General features: G+C 38.8%; 1 protein-coding gene across 4 annotated transcripts in view; it reads right to left on the bottom strand.

Moving 5' to 3' along the window:
* The window catches only part of Fmn1 (formin 1), a 401580-nt gene extending 380842 nt beyond the window's left edge, over positions 1–20738 (bottom strand). For 3 of the 4 annotated variants that reach the window (XM_058584664.1, XM_058584665.1, XM_058584667.1), the window contains exons 1-3: positions 20624–20738; positions 20016–20155; positions 6986–7050 (exon numbers count right to left, since the gene is read on the bottom strand). The gene's annotated coding sequence lies outside the window, so the exon portion shown is untranslated. Of the gene's footprint in view, positions 1–6985; positions 7051–20015; positions 20233–20623 lie in introns of those variants that run through there. The other variant, XM_046461452.2, reaches the window with a different exon arrangement.
* Between the last annotated feature and the right edge of the window lie 1056 nt (positions 20739–21794).

Genomic DNA, 21794 nt, shown 5'->3' with positions numbered 1-21794 from the left:
TTTTGCAAGACCTTAGTATCAGGCAGTTCTGCTTCAGGGCCCCAGTGAGAAAGGATGTTCAGTGTGCAACAAAAGGCCATTCTCTTCTATGTGCCACCTCCTTCAGTGCTCTAAGGACTCAAAAAGTCTGTTACAGAAGCCTGCTGTGCCCAATTGGGCATTGTTGTTTGCTTTTATTTGTTGTTTCTTTTCTGCTGCTAGAGATTAAACCTCACATGCTGGGCAAGCACTCTACCACTGAGCTATTTCCCCTGTCCAGGAGGCTGTTCTCATTGAGGGAACCAATAGTAAAAAGCCCAGGGACGGGTGCTGTGAGGAGGAGGCTGGAGCAGAGCATGACTGATCTGATTGCTGAGCGCACACAAGACCCTAAGAAATAACAGGGAGGATTTAAGAATTGGATAAAGTCCTGCATAAATAGAAAATAACTAAGGAGCCACATAATAGCATCTTATTATTATTATAATTAATAGGGCTTCCCTGGAACTCATACACAAGTAATTGGTGGATTAAGTTTACATATTGCCGCAGTCTGGCTGGGCACAAAATCACGAGCCACTCAAACAGGAACAAACTTTATTTTTGAAACTCCCGCCAATGCCCTGTATGCTCCCGGGAAATATGCCGACCCACACATGCAGCATTCTCCCGGGCCACACTACTCCAAACAGGAAATCCCTCCTCCGGAATTCCCTCCTACCCGCACTTTCCCAACCAATGGGAACTCTTTTGGAATCCCGCTAGAGCTCCAAAGTAGCAGGCCGAGGTGGACAGCAGGGGTCTAATATCCATTTGAATGCAGATCTTAACATAATCATATCATCTCAATGGTGTCACCTTTCAACCAAAAATGCCATGCATCATTACTACTTGGCTATGGCTCTTAGCAACATATGATGAAAAAGAGATAAGTAACAGAGAAAAGAAAATGAAAAAGAAGAAACCCCATGTTAAATATGGCTCGTATCTTGAAGAAAGAAAATAAAATGTATACAAATGGAATGGGTCATAGGGAAAGCTTTTTACTCTTGAGCATTTTAAATGCACTTAATGACTATTTGAAGGAAATTAAAATTATCCATCCAGTTCTACAGGTCAATTGGGCTTGCTTAATACTTCTTCCTTTTCAGATTCTAAACCATGACCAGGGCCTGTTGATTTTACCTCCATGAAGGCTAATGCTTGGATGAGTTGGCCTTCAAAACCACTTCTATCCTGAGAGAGCATTTGTGTGTGTGTGTGTGTGTGTGTGTTTTGGGATGTGTACTTCTTGGAAAGGCAAATAATTTCTGATGTCTTAAGTTATATTCCATAATAGTTAAAATCATAAAATTTTAGTTTCCACCAAAAAATAGGTTCCAATAATTATTATGTTTTCTTGATTCAGTTAGTTGGATCATTTAATTCCTCAATACATAAATTTGATCCATCAATATTTAAGGGATAAATAAAGAGTATCCAGCTAAATATTAGCTACTGGATTCTCAGGAGCATAGGATCTCTTTTCATATTCTTCTATACTACTTTCCCCTACTAATGTCACTAATGACAAGATCTCTGTGTACAACTGACCAATATTTCAACTTACACAATAGTTGAGCAATCAAAAATATTTCCACAATTTACATTACGGTTTTCAAAAGCAAAGTGCAATGGACCAATTATATCAGGATTTCTGTTTCAAAATCTGGGTCGTAACCTGTGAGGCTCAGTGGGGATCCCATTATAATAAGAAGAGCTTTCAGATGGAGTGAATTTTCCTTTCCACATGCCTGTGTTCATTAGTAAAGCTATATTCCTTTCAGAGGAAGAAACTATTCTTCAAGAGTTAGGGTCTCAGTGATAGAAACTTCCCAGGTTATTTCTAGGAGATAAATGATATTCTGGGAAAAAAAATGCCGTCAGTAGTTTAAGAATCATGCCATCTATTTTTTCCTTTCACTACTTTTGTTTTGTAAGAAATTCAAGATGACATACAGCTTCTATTATTCTGCATCTATTCCCCTTTTCTTTGCATCTAAATAAAGAACTGTTATGGTTTATATATGAGGTGTCCCCCCAAAACTGATGTGAGACAGTGCAGGAAAGTTCAAGGTAAAATGTTTTGAGTTTTGAGAGCCTTAACCTAATCAGAGCATTAATGTCCTGATAGGGATTAACTGGGTGGCAACAGTAGGCAGATAGGGTATGGCTGGAGAAAATGGCGGGTGTCGCTGAGGAGTGTGCTCTTAGAGTTTATATTTTATCAGTGGCCATGGGAAGTCTCTCTCGGCTTCCTGGTTCCATGTCCTGAGCTACTATCCTCCACCACACCTTTCCACCATCATGTTCTTCTGCCTCATCTCATGCCCTAAGGAATGGAGTTGGATGTCTATGGACTAAGATCTCTGAAACCATGAGCCTCCAAATAAACTTTTCCTTCCCTAATTGTTCTTGTAGGATCTTTTGGTCACAGCAGCAAAATAGCTGACTAAAAAAAGAAGTGTCTTTAGAAATCAAACACAGAACACTTTACATGGTCCTTGCTCTATATTTGTGTCCTGACAACAGCTAGGTGAATAGCATAGCAAAAATTTAGTACACAGCAAAGCAGAGACACCCTGAAAAATACCACTGCACCCCCCCGCAACACACATACTTAGAATTTTTCACATGGATGTAAAAAAATCATGTAAGAAATTGTCACCCATATTTGAATCCTCTCAAATGAGTTGAAATATGAAATATTTACTATTATCAGAGTTGAACTGAATATGACCATCGGGTACAGTGCCTCAAAATTGCACAGTGCCTTATAGTTTTTGAAGGAATCTCATAAACATTAGCTTATTTAAATAAGCAATTTATATGAAAATTCTATCAAGATTAGCATGTAAAAATGTGAGACACACAGACTTCACTGAGGGCGGTTTGAGAGAAATAGCTAGTTGGAGGAACACCAGAACAAATGGTATATTTTCCATTTAAAAATCACTCATGAGGTGCCCGTTATGTGTCAGGCATTCTCCTCTGCACTGTTCTAGTTGGATAGTCTGTCTTTAAGCATCTCTAACCAGCCTTTTCACATTTCCTTTCCCTTAGTTGTAACACTTTCTTTCTGTCCCTAAGAAAATTCATTCTCAAAATATGGCCAGTTACAAGCCATTTAGCTTTTGATTAAATGTATTAGCCATCATGTGATATTCTCATTTTCAAGGTCATGCTGTCGATGAAGAATGACAGGCTGTACTAATCTCTAGGGTATATAAATAACTCAAAAAAAACAAATAACCCAAATAATAAATGGGACAAAAACCTGAAGAGACACTTCTCAGAAGATGATGTACAATCAATTAATAAATACATGAAGAAGTGTTCATCATCACTAGCAATTAGAGAAATGCAAACCAAAATCATCCTCGATCTAAACCCAAAGGACTTAAAAACAGCATACTACAGGAACACAGCCACATCAATGTTTATAGCAGCACAGTTCACAATAGCTAAACCATGGAACCAACCTAGATGCCTTTCAATACATGAATGGTTTAAAAAAAGTGGCATATATATATACACAATGGAATTTTACTCAGCAATAAAAGAGAATAAAATCATGGCATTTGCAGGTAAATGGATGGAGTTAGAGAAGATAATGATAAAGATAAGTGAAGTTAGCCAATCCCAAAAAACCAAATGCTGAATGTTTTCTTTGATATAGGAGGCTGATTCATAGTGGGATAGGGAGTGGGAGCATGGGAGGAATAGATGAACTCTAGATAGGGCAGAGGGGTTGGAGGGAAGGGAGGGGCATGGGGTAATTAATGATGGTGGAATGTGGTGATCATTACTCTCCAAAGTACATCTATGAAGACACTAATTGGTGTGAATATACTATGTATACAACCAGAGATATGAAAAATTGTGCTCTATATACGTAATAAGAATTGTAATACATTCTGCTGTCATATATAAATAAAAAATTTACATAAATAAAAAATATGAAAATTAAAAAAAAAAGAATGACAGGCAATGAAGTCATTTAATGAAAAGAACTCCAGCTTCACTTAAACAGAAGAGGCACTGACAGGGTCTTCCTGGCATTAATGAGGTCCTTCTACTGCTGCCTGCAGCCAAGGTGCCACTTAGTGATACAAAAAGTATTTTTAAGCATTGGTTCTTAAGCAAAAGATGAAGAAATACTCTGTCTTTAAATAGTTAAGATAATTACTATCACCTATTGATCACTTGCCATATATACTGGCCATTCTTCTGAGGGTTTTACATGTTTTAACACAATTTTCATAAAAATTCCATAACGTAGGTAATATTATTGTTCCCATTATAAAAGGAAGAAAATGAGACATAGAGAGGGTAAGGACCTTGTCTATGGTGTCACAGGTAGCAATGGCTGAACTGGGATTGGAATTTAGGTGGTCTGACCCAGAGCTAGGTTCTCAAGAACCTTTATAGGACTGACAGGGTCCCCAGTCTCATTCAGAAGACAGACTCTCTCCTTTTCTAACTTCTCTTCCTTAAGTTATAGAATATGGAGCCTCCACCCATGTACAACTGGTCTGGAACTTATTAGTCTTCACATGACATAGTGTCCCTTCAGCACAGACTAAGGAAAAAGAAACCTATTCAGAGTCAGAAGCCTTGGACTCAAGTGTGGCTTTGATAATCACTAACCTCTCTTCACATCAGGGTTCTCATCTGTAAAATAGCCTTTTACTCTATTTACAGTACAATTCCATAATCCTCCTGCAGAGAACAGAGACCACTCACCAAATCACCTCTCCAGATAGACAGTAAATTCAGGGAACATGGGACCAGAACCCACACTTATAGAGTCAAAAGACACAACAAGACAGTAAGGGGAGGAAACAGGCAAATTAAATGGTATAACAAATTAAGCTGTATAGAGGGAAAAAAAGCCAAACCTTCATTAGGAACACTAGAACCAAAAGAACAGCAAATGAAGTACTGAAAATAAGTAATGGCACTTCATATAAAATTAACATGGGTGAAAATGAATGAATTAATCAAGGCATATTATTTCCACCTTCATTTATAAACAGTCATTGCTAATTTAAGTGAGACCCAGGCCACAGTCACCTCTCCCCCACCGCCCCCCCCCCAACACTTCTCAGGCTCCTTCCCCTGCTTTGGTCCAAATACTTTGACACTTAACATGTACCACCTGAAGTGGTGCCAATAACCACTCCCTCCTGGGCCATGTATAAAAGAAAAATCTCAAACTTGAGGCCTTGTAGGGCTTTTATCTTTTGATCTAATCAGTTTATGATGTTTCCATATGCCTTTCTGAGTCTCCAACCTGTTTGGCCATCTCTGTCACAATGATTGGCTCAATTCCAACCATGTCCATGAAATCAGGCTCTGCGCTCCATACTTCACAGTGTAAAGGACCAGAGTATCCTCTCTCCCACCCCTCAGCACAATGTTAGGACCTACAACTGCCTAAGTTCAAATCCTAAGATGGCTACGTAAGTTTTTTGTGTTTCAGTTTCTCATCCCTAAAATACAGCAAATAATGCTGCTCGATAACTCATTCGTAACTAGAACATGGTATGTGGTTCTATGTACTAGGAGTGATATAAATAATTGCAAGTATTATTATGTGCTCTAGACCCTCATTATCCAGGAATGGAATCCCAATGCACTCTGCTTCCTATTGCCAATGAACTTTTCATAGCATATTTTTCCTATCTAATCAAAAGTTCCTTAAAAGGAGGGACTGTCATCACTACCATCTTTGTGTTCCCTGTAGTACACCCTTTAAAAACAGCAGATATAAAATAAACAATGGATTAAAATATCATTATATAAAATCAACGTGTGCCTTTGCCTGAAAATTCAAGCATGATATTATTTGTGGTTATCATGAATGATTAGTGATAATGATAACTTGAGCTTTACTTTCCAAAAATCCCAACAATAAAATAGATGATAAAATCATTATCAGGAACAAAATCAGCTCAAGTTAAGTTCAAGAATCAAAGACTAGCTTGATAATCAAAATTCCACCATCAATCAAGTTAATGTAAAAATCATTTTAAAAAAGATTTTTTTAAATGTTCCCAGATACTAAACAGGGGTAGGGAAATGGATTTATGAAAACTTGACTTGTCCCTGGAGTGAAAAATAAAAGCTATGATTTCAAGATTCCAACATAAATTTTAAAATATATTTTTACAGTTCCCTTTACCTGAACTGCCCCAGAATCTTTATGACTCAGTATCTGGCTACCTGCAGGTATCTGCTGAAATGATGTATCATTAGAAAGGCTCCCTTGGCACCTGATATGAAACAGGGCCCCTGGCCAACATCATTCTCAAGTCCCTTTCTCTGATGTATCTGGCTCCACAGAACTTGTCATCTGTCACATCATATTCTTATAGTTCTCGGTCTCTTCCCAAACTAGAATGTAATCATCAGAAAAGAGTTTTTCCACTGCAATGTCCAGTGTTGGCGATTAACTAGAAAATTGCAGGATCTCAGTAAAAATTTGTCCAAGGAGGGATTCACTTATTAATACTGATACTAACAAATATATAGGTAATGCTTTTAAGAGTGCCTGGCACACAGTGAGCAGAGTTATGTTAGGAGTAGAAGCAGCAGTTTTATTCCTTCATCTCTTTTTGATTGCCTTGAGTGACCAGAAAAAAACAATAGGAAGAGTTAGATAAGTGTGTGGACAGGAGAAGCAGCTTTGGAATCTAGGAGTAGAAATATCCACTTCATGGGAAGTGAGAAGAGACATCTCTGGAATGTCTTTCTCCTAGCTTCCTGGTACACCTGAATGAGCTCTTGAACACAGCATGGGTAGAGAGCAAGCTTTATTGGAACTGGAGGAATAAAAATGTGAGAGGGAAAACAAGGCTACAACCAAGAAGCTAGGAGTAAGACATTGCAGAGAAGCCCAGGACCAGAGTGTAGCTTGACCATGAGCCAAAGGGACCAGCCATGACTTGGTCCACCTTCTTACCTAGATTGGCCTCTGCTTGGGCAAGCTTCAGGCGTTGAGATGTCAAAATTGTGATGCCACCAGGCCTGTATAGAAAAAATAAGCAAGGTTTACCTGAAGCAATTTGCACATGGGGAGAGGGGGATGTTGCCAGGTTGCCTGTTGCTTATATATATGGGGAAGCCGTTTCAAAGGGGTTTTTAGACTAGGGAATCATGATTCTGACCCCATTCCTTTAGAAGATCTTACATTTTCCATGAGAGAACCATGACCTTTCACCTGCACACTGCACAGTACACCAATATGCTGGTTTGCATGATGGAAGAGTTTCCAGAAGGCAGAACTTTCTGTGCTAAAACCAGCAAAGTCCAGGCAAACCAGTGCCAGTGACAACCTGCCACTTCAAACTTGTTCCAAACTTGTAGATTCTCTACTTGTCCCCACTTGAAGAAGAACAATCTTTTCAAAACAAAGAGTCTCGCCGTGTTACCTTGTCAGTCACACGTCAAAACCTTTCAGTGTCTTGCTCTTAAGACAGACATCAGCCCTTAAAATCCTGAAAGACCCTACGTGGTCAGACCCTTATCTATTTTTCTAGCTTCATTTTGCACCACCCAGGGACAGTTACCTTTTGGTGGCTCACATGCGGGCCACAACTTCCTGCTGTGGGGGTTCCACACATGCCATTCCTTCTGCACAAAATATGATTGCCACTGCTCTTTTACATTCTTTCTCTCCCAAACATTTTTTGCATATTTCACATAGTTTCATTCCTAAACATTTTTTATATCAGAGTTTTATCAACTGACACTATTTCAGAGATGTCTCTTCTCACTTCCCAGAGCAGACAAATTCCCTCTTCTGTGCCCTGAATAGTAGCCACTGCTATTGGCACCCACCCATATCCTCTATATATCACCTTCACATAGAGAGTTGCTCACTGCAAATACCCATGGCTTTCTATCCAATGTCTTTGTTCTGCCCATGAGAGTACCTCCCTCGCACACAGGCTGGCAGTTGATAAGTTTGGAGGGACTGGCAGAAACCGGATCAGGTAAACTTTAGGGCCCATGACATAAGTCTAAATTTTGTCCTAAGTCCAATTTATGAGAAGCTACTGGAGAGTTTTAACACAGGGAAGAGAAAAGATCTGATTACACTTTAAAAAGTTCACTTGAACTGCTGCTTTATATGAAAGGGCAGGCATGGAGACACAGAGAGACTAGTTGAGAGATTAGTTCCAAGACTACTTTTCTAGAAGGAATCATTGGAAGTGCAACTGAAAGCAGAGTGGCCTTCTATAGCTCAGCAGCGAGCTCCTTCAACTTCAGGTCAGCCGCAGAAGAGCAGATTGCCTAAAAGGGACCTCAGAAATGTTGTTCATTCAAGATGGTCCTCAGAAGGGGATTACAATTGTATTATTTTAATGTATAAAGCAGAGACAAGCAAACAGAACATAAAAAGGATAAGCAGTTTATCTGTGGTACTAACATTTCACAAGGGGAAGATAATTAGGTGAATAATGTCTAAAGGAAAAGAACAATGAAGAGAAGTTTGAGAAACACTGTTCTAGAACATTAGGCTGAAGGCTCCTTCTTAGGGCCACCAGTTGCTATTACGCTGGCCTGGGATGGCCCCCAGCCTCCTGAACCAATAGCCCCAAAACTGCCCTGCCACCTCATGTTTCCTTGGAGAGGTACAGACACTGACTCATTCTCCTTCTCAATGGGAAGATGGTCCAGTAAGATAAGATGGTCTGTTTGCAAGTCAGCCTCTCTGAACACAAATGCTCCTGTTTGCAGACTCTCTAGAAGCACAGTGAAAGAAGTAAGTTTCAGGAGTTACGTAGGGTAATGCAGATATTGTGCATCTCAGCAGGACCTCTGGTTCCATGTTTCACGTTTCTCTTTCTACAAAGACTCCTTCAACCCCTCACCTGAAGTTCTATGCTTTCAACAAAGTACAGGCAAAAATATCTCCTGCCCTGGAATCTGGGGGAGGGGAGGTTGTGGAAAATTATTCCTTCCTTTAAGAATCCTGAGTACTTTATAAAAATAATAGCAATAGCTACTATTTCTTGAGAACTTGAGACAGGCATTATGTAAGCATTTCATCTGAATGGTTTCATTTAATCCTCCCACTATAACCCCATTTTACAGATAGAAAACCAAGGCTTAGAGAAATGGAAGCACTTGCTTGATGTCAGATAGCTAATGCATGGTGGAATGGAGATTCAACATCAAGCAGTCTCTTAACCTGTAGACTCTACAGACACTGTTATATTACTCACTCCACTGAGTTTTAATCAGCAGTGCATGTGCCTCTTTCCTCTATTAAATCAAACATACACAATCCAAGCCTGGTATCATAAAAACAGAAAGAGTTTTAAAATAAAACCCTTTTGTATAACTTTAGGAAATGACTTATTGAGACTCTGCTTTCTCATCTATAAAATGGAGACAATAAATGCCTATCTAATAAGTTTGTTGTTGAGACAAAATTAGATCCAAACTTCAAGGCACTTACCATAGTGACACATAGAGGCCTATTTAATTAATCATGTCTTAACTGAGTGTCTATGGAATGCCAGCCCTGTAATGGAAACAGAAATAATGAAACACCTGTCATGGAGCTCACACACCAGGAATTTAGTACATGTGGGCTGCTCTCACTCTTGAGAATAGGGACTGTGTTACTAAGCACGGGATTTCTAAAGTTCTGTAACACCTGGCACCAAGCACACAGCATAACATCTTAGTGAGTGAATAATGATGACTTACACAATTCCAGAAACCCAGTGTACTGGGGATTATGAATGATGATGTTAAGGTTGTGGATTGATACTTATCAAACAGCAGGTAAAACACCTGAAAGTAAAGGGCAGCAAGATCACACCTGGAGGTTATATGTATGAAAGCCATTTAATTATAGAGCTACCTCTGAACAACTCTTAAAATTATATTTATGGAACAAGGTAGAATGTAATAAAATAAATGATATAGAAATAAAAATACATTTAGCAATATTCAAGAGGTGGGGTGGGGAAGAAGATTCAAAAGCATTAATCATCCCCAAAAAGGTAGTAAATGGATACTATCCATTTAAAGGACAAAGTAATTTACAAATACAACATCATAATGACAACAATAATTTATTTTTAACTAAACTCATTATCATTTATTTTTAGATAGAGAATTTTTGTTAAAGAAATAATATGTCTTGAAATGAGGTAAAATTATTTGAGGATGTAGCTAATTCTTCCTACCAGAAATACAGATCATTGTTATTTTATTCTTGATATATTTTTTCTTTTTTATTGCAAAGAAGTTATTTCTTTAAAATGATTTCACATCTCTATTTCACATTTATGATTGTTTCTTTTAATTACACCTAAAAACAATAGAGTATTTTTTTTTTTTTGCTTATGCTGCAAATGGTATCTTTAAAATCACTTTAAGAATACCATTTGCCAGGCAGAAAAGATTGGGTTCTTTTGCTCTTTATAAACCAATCCACTTAAAAATACAGCTAATGAATAGTCACATATATGTTTATACTTTTTAGGGTTTTTACATTAAGACTAAGAGATTATGAAAAAGCTTCATGATGCTAGACTATGTCTGCTGGAGTCTTGAAGACAAGGATTTTCAACCTCAGTGGCTTTCCTTGTCCCTTCCTGTTTAAGACATTATTATTATTGAATGTCAATACTTGCTTGCTGTCATAAATGACAAATTGGAATAATCTAGACCTAGATAGGAATAATAATCTGAAATACACAGCAATGACATAGATGTTAAACCCAGCTTCTACCTGATGTTTGGTTGATGAAATAGCTGAGCTACCTGTTTAGGTTTGGCAAAAGGTACCATAGCAACTTTTTTGTTTTTGGGGAAATACTTTGGGAGAAAAGTTGGTATGGTATTCTGCACTGCTGGTGGGACTGCAAATTGGGGCAACAACTCTGAAAAGCAGTAGAAGATTCCTCAAAAAATTAGGAGTGAAACCACCATTTGACCTAATTATACCAATCCTCAGTACATATCTAAAGGAGTTAAAAATCAGCATATTACAATGATGCAGCCACATCAATGTTTACAGCAGCTCAATTCACAACAGATAAGCTATAGAATCAATCTAGATGCCCTTCAACAGATGAATGAATAAAGAAAATGTGTTATATATACACAATGTAATATTAAAAAGTCACAAAAAGAATGACTTCATGACATTCGCTGGTAAATGGATGGAGTTGTAAACTAAAAGTAAATAAGCCAATACCCAAAACCCAAAGGCCGAATGTTCTCTGAGATATGTGAATGGGTGGGAGAAGTACAGAAGTTCGAAGGATTAGACAAAGGGGAATGAAGGGAATGGAGGGAGAATAGGAAAGATAGTAGAATAAATAGAACATAACTTTCCTATGTTCATATATGAATACATCACAGTGAAACTCCACATCATGTACAACCACAAAAATGGTATACTAATTAGAATAATATATACTCCATGTATGTATTGTATGTCAAAATACTCTGCTGATATGCTTATCTAAAAAGAACAAATAATAAAAAGAATGAGGTGGCAACATATGCAGATATGGAAAGCTCTCCAGGACATATTGTCACATTTTTAAAAAGCGAGGTACAGTGCATCACATAATGATACTAACTATACAAATGTTTAAAGTGTATTTATGTATATATGGCATTTAATTAATTTTAAGATGTATACTTTGTTTCCACAGCAGAATTTTTCTTAGCATTTTTCTTTATGCAATTATACAAATGTAATTTGTATTTGTGTAACTGTATAAAATTATAATCAATAATTATTTAGGTTTGATAAAATGTAATATAGGCTTTCCAGACAATACAAGATAAATTATCAATAATAAAAAAGAAAACCTGGTATTTTGATTTATTTCTTAGACTAATTCAAAGAATCTGCTGAGTTCTGAATTATTACATTAAAATTACAGAAGGTATTTTCAATTTCGGTGACCCACTAGCTGTGATAATTTTAGTCACTGTAAATTCCAGTTTAGAGAATAGAAAATATATTTTTGTTTCATTTACTTTTGGGAAATGTCTTCTCTCAAAGAAAGTTTGTATGCTGTGTTTTTATAAATGAAAGAAGAAACTTTTCATAAAATTATTTGTGAAGTACTTTAACTCTATTACTGCTCTCTATTAAAATGTGGGTTGGCATTTCTAGTCTAGGAGTTAGTGATATTCACAGGGAAAAATGATCGAGTTCTTTGTTTAAAGAAAACTCAGACATTACCCATCCCATCTCTCTCCCAAAGCTGAACTTTCTTTCATTGCAACCCTCGTGAATGGCCATCCCATCTTGCCTTAAATTCTTCTATAGCAAAGAGTTACCCATCCCAAAAGGAAGGCTTCGTGGCATTTCAGACACCTCTAATTATAAAAGCTTTTCCCTTATTTTGAGCCAAAATGTATTTTTTATTAATTTCTTTCCAGTGGTGTTTGTTCTTACTTTCAAAACTGCAATGAGTAAATCCATATTGTCTTCTGACTAATTGCCCTTTAAATACCACCAGCCAACTTGTTTCCTGAGACATCATCCTGAGCAAAGCACTCAACCTCTTCAGTAAGCTCTCAAATGCAACAGTTTTATCCTTAAAGATCCTGTGTATCAAATAAAAAGTACACTGAAATTTAATTTCACTCCAATCAGAATGGCAATCATCAAGAATACAAATAACAATAAATACTGACAAAGCTATGGAGAAAATGCTACAGTTATATATTGTTGGTGGGACTGCAAATTAGTACACCTACTTTGTAAAGCAATATGGAGATTCCTCAAAAGATTAGGAATGGAACCACCATATGACCCAGTTATCCTTGGTCAAAAATAACTAAAATTAACATACTGTAGTTATACATCCTTGGTCCAAAATAACTAAAATTAACATACTGTAGTTATACATCCTTGGTCCAAAATAACTAAAATTAACATACTGTAGTTATACATGCATACCAATATTTATAGCACAATACACAAAAACCAGGTTATGGAATCAGGCTAGGTACCTATCAACAGATGACTAGATAAAGAAAATGTGGTATATATACAGTAAAGTTTTACTGAGCCATAAAGAAGAATGAAATTATGTCATTGCTGATAAATGAATAGATCTGGAAAACATCATGCTAAGTGAGATAAGTCAGACTCAGAACCCAGAGGGAGGGAGGTAGAGAAGGAGAAAATAGGGGCTAGGAAATTAAATTTACTAATTTATGCTATGTGAATATACAACAATGAATCCCACTATTATGTATAATGCACCAATAAAACTTTTGGAAATTCTTGTGTATCATCCAACTATTATCTGTGGTCAACAGTTTTACTTTACAAGGTAGTTAAAAACAGTTCCTTTAAAAAAAATGCCAAAATTTGTTCTAGGATCAAATATAATTCATACAACTGTCACTTTAAAACATTAGATGAACACATAGTAAATAGCTAGACATTATCTTACTATCCCTTCACCTATCTTGAGTTTCAGTTTCCCCTTTACCATAGTTTTCTGCCTTTGCAACTTTGGAGACTATTCTTAAATTCTGATTGCAAGCAACTAAAATTGGTTTTGGAAACCTTAAAAAAAAGCAGACATATTTAATTTTATGAAATTTGTGGAAAATTTTATGAAATAAGAGTAGAAAGCCAAGAGTAGGAGGAACAGGAAGTAGAGCCTCCAGGGCCTCTGCAGCAGGTTCACAGGCCACCCCTGCTGCACCTCCCTCCCTATGACTTAACTCCAGTGACTCCTAGTCACTGTAATCCTCCAACCCAAAACACTAACTTGGGAAAGAGAAGCGATGTGGCCCAGGTTGGATCAACTCTCTATTCCTGGTTTAACTAGTCTTGATCAGGGACAGGGTCATGCAGGGGACTCCAGGCCTGCAGACTGAAGTCGTTCCTAGAGAAAGAAAAATGGATGTGAACAAGACAAAACCCCCAAATTGTTGTATTTCTAAAGGAAAGTAATGATCAGAGATGTTAATCTATTTATTCTTATTTCTTCTTATTCCCTCCTTTTGCTTGAAACCCCCCCCCCATAAGACAAGTATCAGAATTGATACTTATTGCATCAGGAGAGCTGTGTGACAAGGAGAAAAAGAGAAATAGTCATGGATATTTCTAGATTTTCTCAAATCCTAAATTTCTAGAACAACATAAGGAATTTCTGGAAGGATATTTAAAAAAGAGAGATTTATGGGTAAGCAAAGTCTTAAAGAAATATGAAATATGAATGATCTCCCCAGGGTTATCAGAAAAGGAGGGAGGGAGGCTTGAGGACCCTAGAGAAGAGAGCTCACAGGCCCTGCTTCCTTTATAAATATCTACCCTAACCCCTCCTCCTTCTCAGATGCAGTTTGGGCAGTGGTTCCCTTCACAGCCATTTTAGAGTCTTTACTGGCTCTCCAGTTTGTCATTTGCTCTTGATTTTAAAATTTTGTTATTCTTAACAAATTATGTTAATTAAGCTCTTGAATTTAACAAATGGTGATACAAATTGGCAGCTATGGATATGTTATGATTACAACCAAAGATGAAAAAAAATCACCCCCCCCCAAAAAAAAAATAAAAGCCCAGCCCCAAAAGCTGAGTCTGGGAGTTGACTCTTTGTTTTTTGTAGTCATCAGGGATATTACTTCCTGAAGACAAGTTGAGTGATGTAATGAACAAAGCCCAGGGAGTCTGGTGACCTGGATCTATTCTTAGCTGAATGTGTGTGACCTTGGGCAAATCACTTTTGTTTCCCCTCTCAATATTCTCCATGTATGAGAAAAAAAATCTTGTCACCTACATAGAGAATAATTTAGGTACAGTAATTATACCCAAGATGTAAGATGCAAAATATTGCTGTTTCAGAAAGTGTTGTTTATTTCTAGAAACAATCAATATGCTAGTTTTCCTTAAGACACTGCAGTTTTTTGGAATTTTAGTTCTTCAAATAATCATAAAAATTAACTGATGTTTTTATAGCCTAAAATTAGGGCCAGCTTAAGGCAAATCAGAAAGTGACCTTAACACAAGGACAATACCCCCTGTTATGTGAGATGTGTTCTAATCATATTTACTTGGCGGCTGTATAGGTAGAAAAGAGAGGGAACAAAAGCCCTGCCTGTTTTCTATAGGTAAAATGTTGATGATGCTACAAAAGAAAAGAGATAAATGGATATAAGGACACTAGCAAATGAGAACAGGACTGATGCCAATTTTGTAGATGAATTCCATTTTCTGCAAATCTGTGGGCTTTTAAAAAAATTATTTGCAAAGCTTTCCAAATATAAGCTAGGCTTAGAAAATTTTCTAAAGTGGATGCCTTCATCTAAAAGAGGAAAGGATGACCATTTTAATGCTTAAATAAAAGCAACCCCTGCTTTTCACTAGATCCACACCCACAATACTGCATTATATTTATGGTTTATCCTGCTTTGAAAGCTTAAAAATAAAATTTAAAGCCAGGAATGTTCTCTGTGGCTTACTAGGGCACAGACAGAAAGTAGTATGCAAGTCCATCAGGTAAATACTACCCATATTCCATTTAGACCTATACCCCTGAGCACATTAGCCTCTCTGAGTCCTGACTTCCTCATCTATGGTGAAGCAGAGCACCATTTGCCTATTGCACAAGAGCTATGATCAGAATAAGTAACCTAAGGAAGGAGCTTAACTGGGATATATAATTCATTCTCACTGCTGCCCTTAGAATAGACTTTGAGGACAATTTTCTCAGATTAGAGAACATCAACAAGTTACACGGACCCTGTGGTGTAATGGTGAGAAATCAGCTTTATTAGGATGCACAAGGCTAAGATCACAAGGATGTGCTTCCAGTAAGTGAATGATTCAGAGCAGCAAGGCACCCTTTGGAAACAGTGGCAAAGATTTTATTTACTGCCTCCTGGGCACTGAACACATTTAAACATAATATTTGCCAAGTTGTAATTCAATGGGAAGAGGAGAAATACCATTAAACACGATGACAGCAATTATTCCAAAATACTTTCTCCTTCCTAGCTCATCAATTTTATAACATTAAAGAGCAGAAACTCTGCTCTGTAGCACTTGGAGAAACTGAGACCCTGGAAAGAGTTCTTGGGATTCTGAAGAGGAGCTCTTGGGGAACATGAGACAGTACTATGATCACATGTGTCCTCTTCAGAAGGGTTCTCACTCAGTCACATGAATGATGTGATTCATTCAACCAATTCCATATAACTTCATTTGTGCAAATATCAAAGTTTGGGGAACTTTGCAGTTCCCCAAAATTACCACAGTGAGTAGACCACTGGGGAGGCAGGTTCTCTTTCTTTTTTAAACACCTGTATTTTGCTTTCCATGTTCCACAAAGGATTTCGTGAGAGAAAGCATCTGAACCTGGATGAGTATGTATAAAAACTTATGTGGGTAAAAATGGAGCAAACATGGGCTAACAATAGCATTGCTCTCTTTGATGGATTTTAAAAGTATCAGTCTTCTGGTTACTAAGGTGCTTCTTTCATAAGAGCATGCAGAGCTTAGAGCACTCTTATCTGACATGAAAAGCCTAGGGAAGATATGAGAGTACTAGGCCCTTAGAGTAGCCACATAATGGTTGCTCTACTTTTATCTCCCCTCCCCAGTCAGCCTTTTAGCAGTGTCTGCTCCTTCTCAATTGATGTCCAGATCCTGACGGCCAAGACAAATGCTGATGCATCCTGCCTACCTTCAAAATATTTCTCCTAATATCTTGTCACTTGGAATACCAAAAGAAAAAGTGTTTAATTTGGAGAGTGTTGATCTTTAATAACCATCTATGACACTTTGGAAAAGAGAACTAAGCATGGTCTTAATAAGAAGGAACACAAAAGAAATCAGTTTTGATTACAGTAAGGCTATTAAAAAAAAAACAGGTTTAAAAAGAAGAAGAAGAACTTAACTAGAAGCCTGCTTCCTGTAGAGAATTTCAGAAGTATTGGTCATTTCAGGAAAGTGGAAGGATAAGGAGGCCCAAAAGAGGACCAGCCCTCTCCCTCCTTCCAACACCCACACATCACTAAGGCAGTATATGTTCAATGCCTAGAGAAGGACAGAAATCTGAACTACTCTGGGACATTTTTATACTCTTAGCCAGAGGACTCTAAAATCTAAATAAGAGAGAAATGTTCATTCCCCAGATCTTTGTTTTACATGTTGATAAGGTAAGGAAATTTGAAGCTTTCTTTACATCTTCCCACCATGGTAATTATTTTACAGGGCATGCAAATAACTGCTTTGTCAGCACTTTAACACAGGCGCCAAATTCAGGGATGTGTCAATTCCTTCACAAGGCCAGCCTGTTGGTGCAAGCTTATATTTGCTGTACAAGAACACAATTCCCATGGTTTAGCATCTTTGCAAGATCAAGCAAATCAGATTAACAGCTGTAACTTTGTCAACACACAGGTTGGGGCCTGCTGAGAATTAAGCTTGTTTTTTAATAGAGACTATGTACCTCTAAAAATAATGACTGTTATTAAGGGTTAGGGCCCAACAACAGATTATGAGTAACCCCCAAACATGATCCAACTACCAACAGTGGAATCACTACATGTTATTAAATATCTCTGATGAATTTTCACACATAGAATTTTAAGGTCATCTGAAACACTACAGCTTGGAATGACATGCATAAGCCAAAAGCCTTAACATAAGATTAGACTTTGAGACATGGTATATGTGTTAAGAGAGGTGGGCTTCTCCATCCTCTATCAAGGGTGTTTAGCATCATCACATCAAAGTAGAGTCTCTTCTCACTCCCCTTCCTTTGGGGATAGCGCTATCAACTATATATCTGCATATGGAGGAAGACCAGGATATGAAACCCACTCTCAGAAAATCATAGAACCTACTGAACCCCATTCCCTTGGTCAAAGCATTTAGTCTACACAGATTACAATCATGACCATGGCCTCATCAATCAGATTTCTTTTCTGGGATTTTTCACTTTGGAGGTAGAGGAGAAAGGAGCTGTCTTTGGGTAACAAAGCTAGAAGGATGTGAATCTAGAGCTTATGAAGGTGATAAAACAGGGTCTATGATATAAAAGAATAAGGCCAACACAGAGAAAAAAGAACAAGCTAGATAGAAGAAACAAAATATCAAGAGACAAAGAGACAGAAACTTTGAAAGTTTCTGAATCTTAAAACCCAACTGTAGGTAGACCAGCTTGGAAATTCAGACATTTGAATCTGCTTTTATTCAGTTAGGAAAACCAAAAATGCTTATTTTTGCATAAGATTTTTTTTTTCTGCTGAGTTTCTATCCCATATATCAGAAAGGATCTTAACTAATATAACTGAAAAAAATACTCTAAATTTCAAATACTCCTCCACAAGTGGATAGAACTATTAATAGCCTTTTCAGAATGAGAGAATTGATCCACAGAGATGTTCAGTGATTGCTTTCTGTTTTCTATATGAATAAGGAGAAATATATTAGAAAAGAAAAATACTGTAAAATATAAGTTCTTCCACGTTGGCAAGTTAAGAGTTTAATTCCCAGGAACATTTGAAGAAAAGCACTTTGGCTTCCTCTGGGCAGAAGCCAATGCATTCACTAATGATTCCATAAAAAGCACAATTAACTAAATCAGTGCACTGAGCATCCAGTGAGAAAGCTACAGCCTAAGATAGGCCCAGAGGCCCAGAAATTGTCTCTAAAGCTGCATCTTTAATGCATCTTAACTGAGACCTTGATAAGGACTCGTGCTGGTAAGAGAAATTTCTATCCCAACACATGTTACTTCAGTCAGTGTCACCCTTGCAAGATGTAGTCCTATGAGGAATCTGAAGACTACCATCCCCCTTTGCATTATCTCTGAGACCTAAAAGGGTTGGGGAAAGTTAAGTAGGAAAGAATGCACACTTTTAAGGTCTTTATTATCCCTTTTGGCTAATATCATTAATGGCAGTTAACATTAGTTCTCCACTTATTATTTGCCAGTAATTACTAAGCATTTTACTTACATTATTTTCTTTAGTACACACAACTTCTTGTACGAGGCAGGTAATATTATTCCCATTTTAGAGATGAGAAACTAAAGCTCAAGAGCCAAAATCACTTAGCTAGTAAATTACTGGTCCAGAATTTCAAATTATGTCTGACAGGTTTATGAGCTTAGCCATTATGATATACTGCCTCTTGACCATTGTCCATCATATCCCCCCAGTGATGCCACTACTTCTTAGTTACTGCAGTCTCTCTAAAAACATTTTACTTTTTGGTTCTGCCACTAGATAGTAACACAGTTGAAAGGGGAATAATGTTTAGATATCTCTGATCAAGGAGACCTAGGATTCACAGAATACTCTTAAGGCAACATCTTTCACAGTGACAGTTAATTTATTATGCAATCCTCAACTTTATAGTTTTCTTCCTGAAAGAGGGTTAGTAAGTCTGAGACCCAAGAGATCTTGCAGTAAGCCCTGGAAACAACTGAGTAATGACTGTCAAATCTCAGTGATATGCCTATGAGTTGCTATTTGGTGTGGGAAATCGAACCTAATTCTCCCTCTCAGGAACTCAGATCCCCCAAGGTGGAATAGCACATGATGAGACATACCACCTATGTAAACATGGACAATAAACATGCTTCGGTAGTAACTAGAGCCCCTCTGAGATAAAGTTAGATGCTTGATCTGGACCTCTTAATGGTATGAGTCTGGGCATTCACCTCTCCATGACTGAAATACTCATTGCACAGGTCTATAGATAGGTCCAAGACTCTGCATTCAGCCCATCAGGAGTGTGTGAATGCCAATGTCAAACTCTCCAGAGTCACCAAGACAAAATGTGAATGATTAAAATACTGCTTTTCCTTTGGCAATTTCAACTGCAACTGGGGATAAGGAAAATCACTGCCACCCCACTCTCACTCTTCTCCAACTACATGTCCTTGAGTTCACTGAGGGCTTGGCTGTGGCCTCAGGAGATAAGGGTTTGCTTGCTATTTGGGGGAAAAGGCGGGGGGGGGGGGTCCAGCACTTACATGCCTGAACAGAGGCTGCCTTTACAGAACCTGAAGAGCTCTGATGGAGGAAGAGAGAAGCTGTTGATGGTTGTGGTCGTGGTGGTGGTGATGATGATGATGATGATGATGATAAAGAAGATGATGAAAACGACGAAAATCTATAAATAGGAGCACAAAGCAGCAACAGATATCCTTCTAATCATTGCCAATCAGAATCACTAAACGATTTTGTTCTCAATCCAATCCCACTGCGGTGCTCGACCTCCAAGCTAAACACTTCCAGCTTCAAAATAAAGCACTGCATCCTTCCCTCCCCAGCCCTCCAACCCTTCCGTCTTTCCTTTGCCAAGCCAAGAATGAGACTGCACTGGCGGGTCAGAAACTAAGACCTGAGAATTAATGACAGGAGTTCTGTAGGGAGGAGCTTTGGGGTAACCCCCGGGGGTGCCTATCAAGGCACTTCCGAGTAGCTTGGTTGGGGAAGCTCTGAAGAGCCAACGCAGGAGAGGGAGATAATGTATGGGGCATAACCGATTTGACAGAAATCTGCAGCCAGGGGAGGTGGAGCCATTGGTCGGGAAGAAGAGATGGGGCAGACGGCCGGGAAGAAGACTGGCTTTCTTTACCTGACCAGGTGTAATAGCCGAGGCGGCTGCAGCGAGGATGCTGAGCTCCAGTCCAGAGCCAGAGCTGGAAGAGGCTGCTGCGCCGTCCTGCGCCGAGGCCCCGCCCCTAACCCGAGGCACCGCCTCCCTAGCACGCGCCCGCCGGACTGGCTGTTTGGGGGAGGTGAGCAGTGGACTGATTGGCAGCGATCACGCCCAATAGAAACTTGCAGCGGTTCTGGGCGGTGGATGGGAAGGTGGGGCGGGAGGCGAAGGCGTCCAATCAATAGCCGAGCCGCTAGGCCTGGCTGGGGGCTCCGAGCTGCCACTGGGGACCTCCAGGTTCCGGCTGCTGGGTTGGGGGCGGTGGTCGTTAGGTTAGGTCTAAGGTGAAAAGCCAGGGCAACCACCAATCCTGACGCCATGTGCCCAGTTGCCCGTTCGCGGGCGCCTCTCAGGGCCCATTCTCTGGCTCTGGATGGTTCGAAGTAATGGGGGTCCGGAACGCCCTCTGTCTCAAAGGTTCCCTCACCTCCACGGAGGGGCAAGGACTGCGGCTCCAGCGGTCTGCTCGGCGCCCTCTGCCCCGGCACGCTCAGCCCAACCGTTCTCCATCCTAACTGCTCAAACTAACAAAGGAGGAAAACTGAAGAAATAGAATCCACGCGTAAACACAAACCCTTATGTCAACACCCCCCCGCCCCGCGCGCACACACACCCCAGCCATCTCCAGCCCACCCTCCCTGTCTCCGCTCCAAACCGTGATTTAGTCATAACTGCCGGGTAAATTCGTTTGACTACTGTGAGGTAAAAGCTAAGTCGGCTTACCAGAAAATGATCAAAGACCTTTAGCCATCAGGAAAAGAAAGACTTAGTCCGGATGTCAAGGGGCCTGGGCCTCACAAGGGAGCTTGTCTGCTTGGGTGAAAACTGCAGAATTAAAGATCTTGTTACCACTATTTCTGTGCTGGTGATTCAGTAGGGACCTTGAAACCAAGGCACGATGTTTTGCCCCAAATAAGTGTCTAACCATTAATGATTACAGTTTAAACCTGCAAGCCTTTCATAAGAGGATTTGGATCCCCAGTGACATTGAGATTTGGTGTGATTTGGAACTTTTTGCAAGTCGGTAGGTAAGAAGTTATTTTAAACTGATTTTTCCCTTCAAATTTTTATCTAGAAATAATAATTT

The sequence above is a fragment of the Marmota monax genome, unplaced genomic scaffold (assembly GCF_021218885.2).
Source record: "Marmota monax isolate L192 unplaced genomic scaffold, Marmota_monax_Labrador192_F-V1.1 WCK01_AAM20220418_F8-fsc00001, whole genome shotgun sequence".
Classification (NCBI taxonomy): domain Eukaryota; kingdom Metazoa; phylum Chordata; class Mammalia; order Rodentia; family Sciuridae; genus Marmota; species Marmota monax.
Note: the sequence above shows the minus strand (reverse complement) of the source record. Positions and strands in the feature narration are given on the sequence as shown.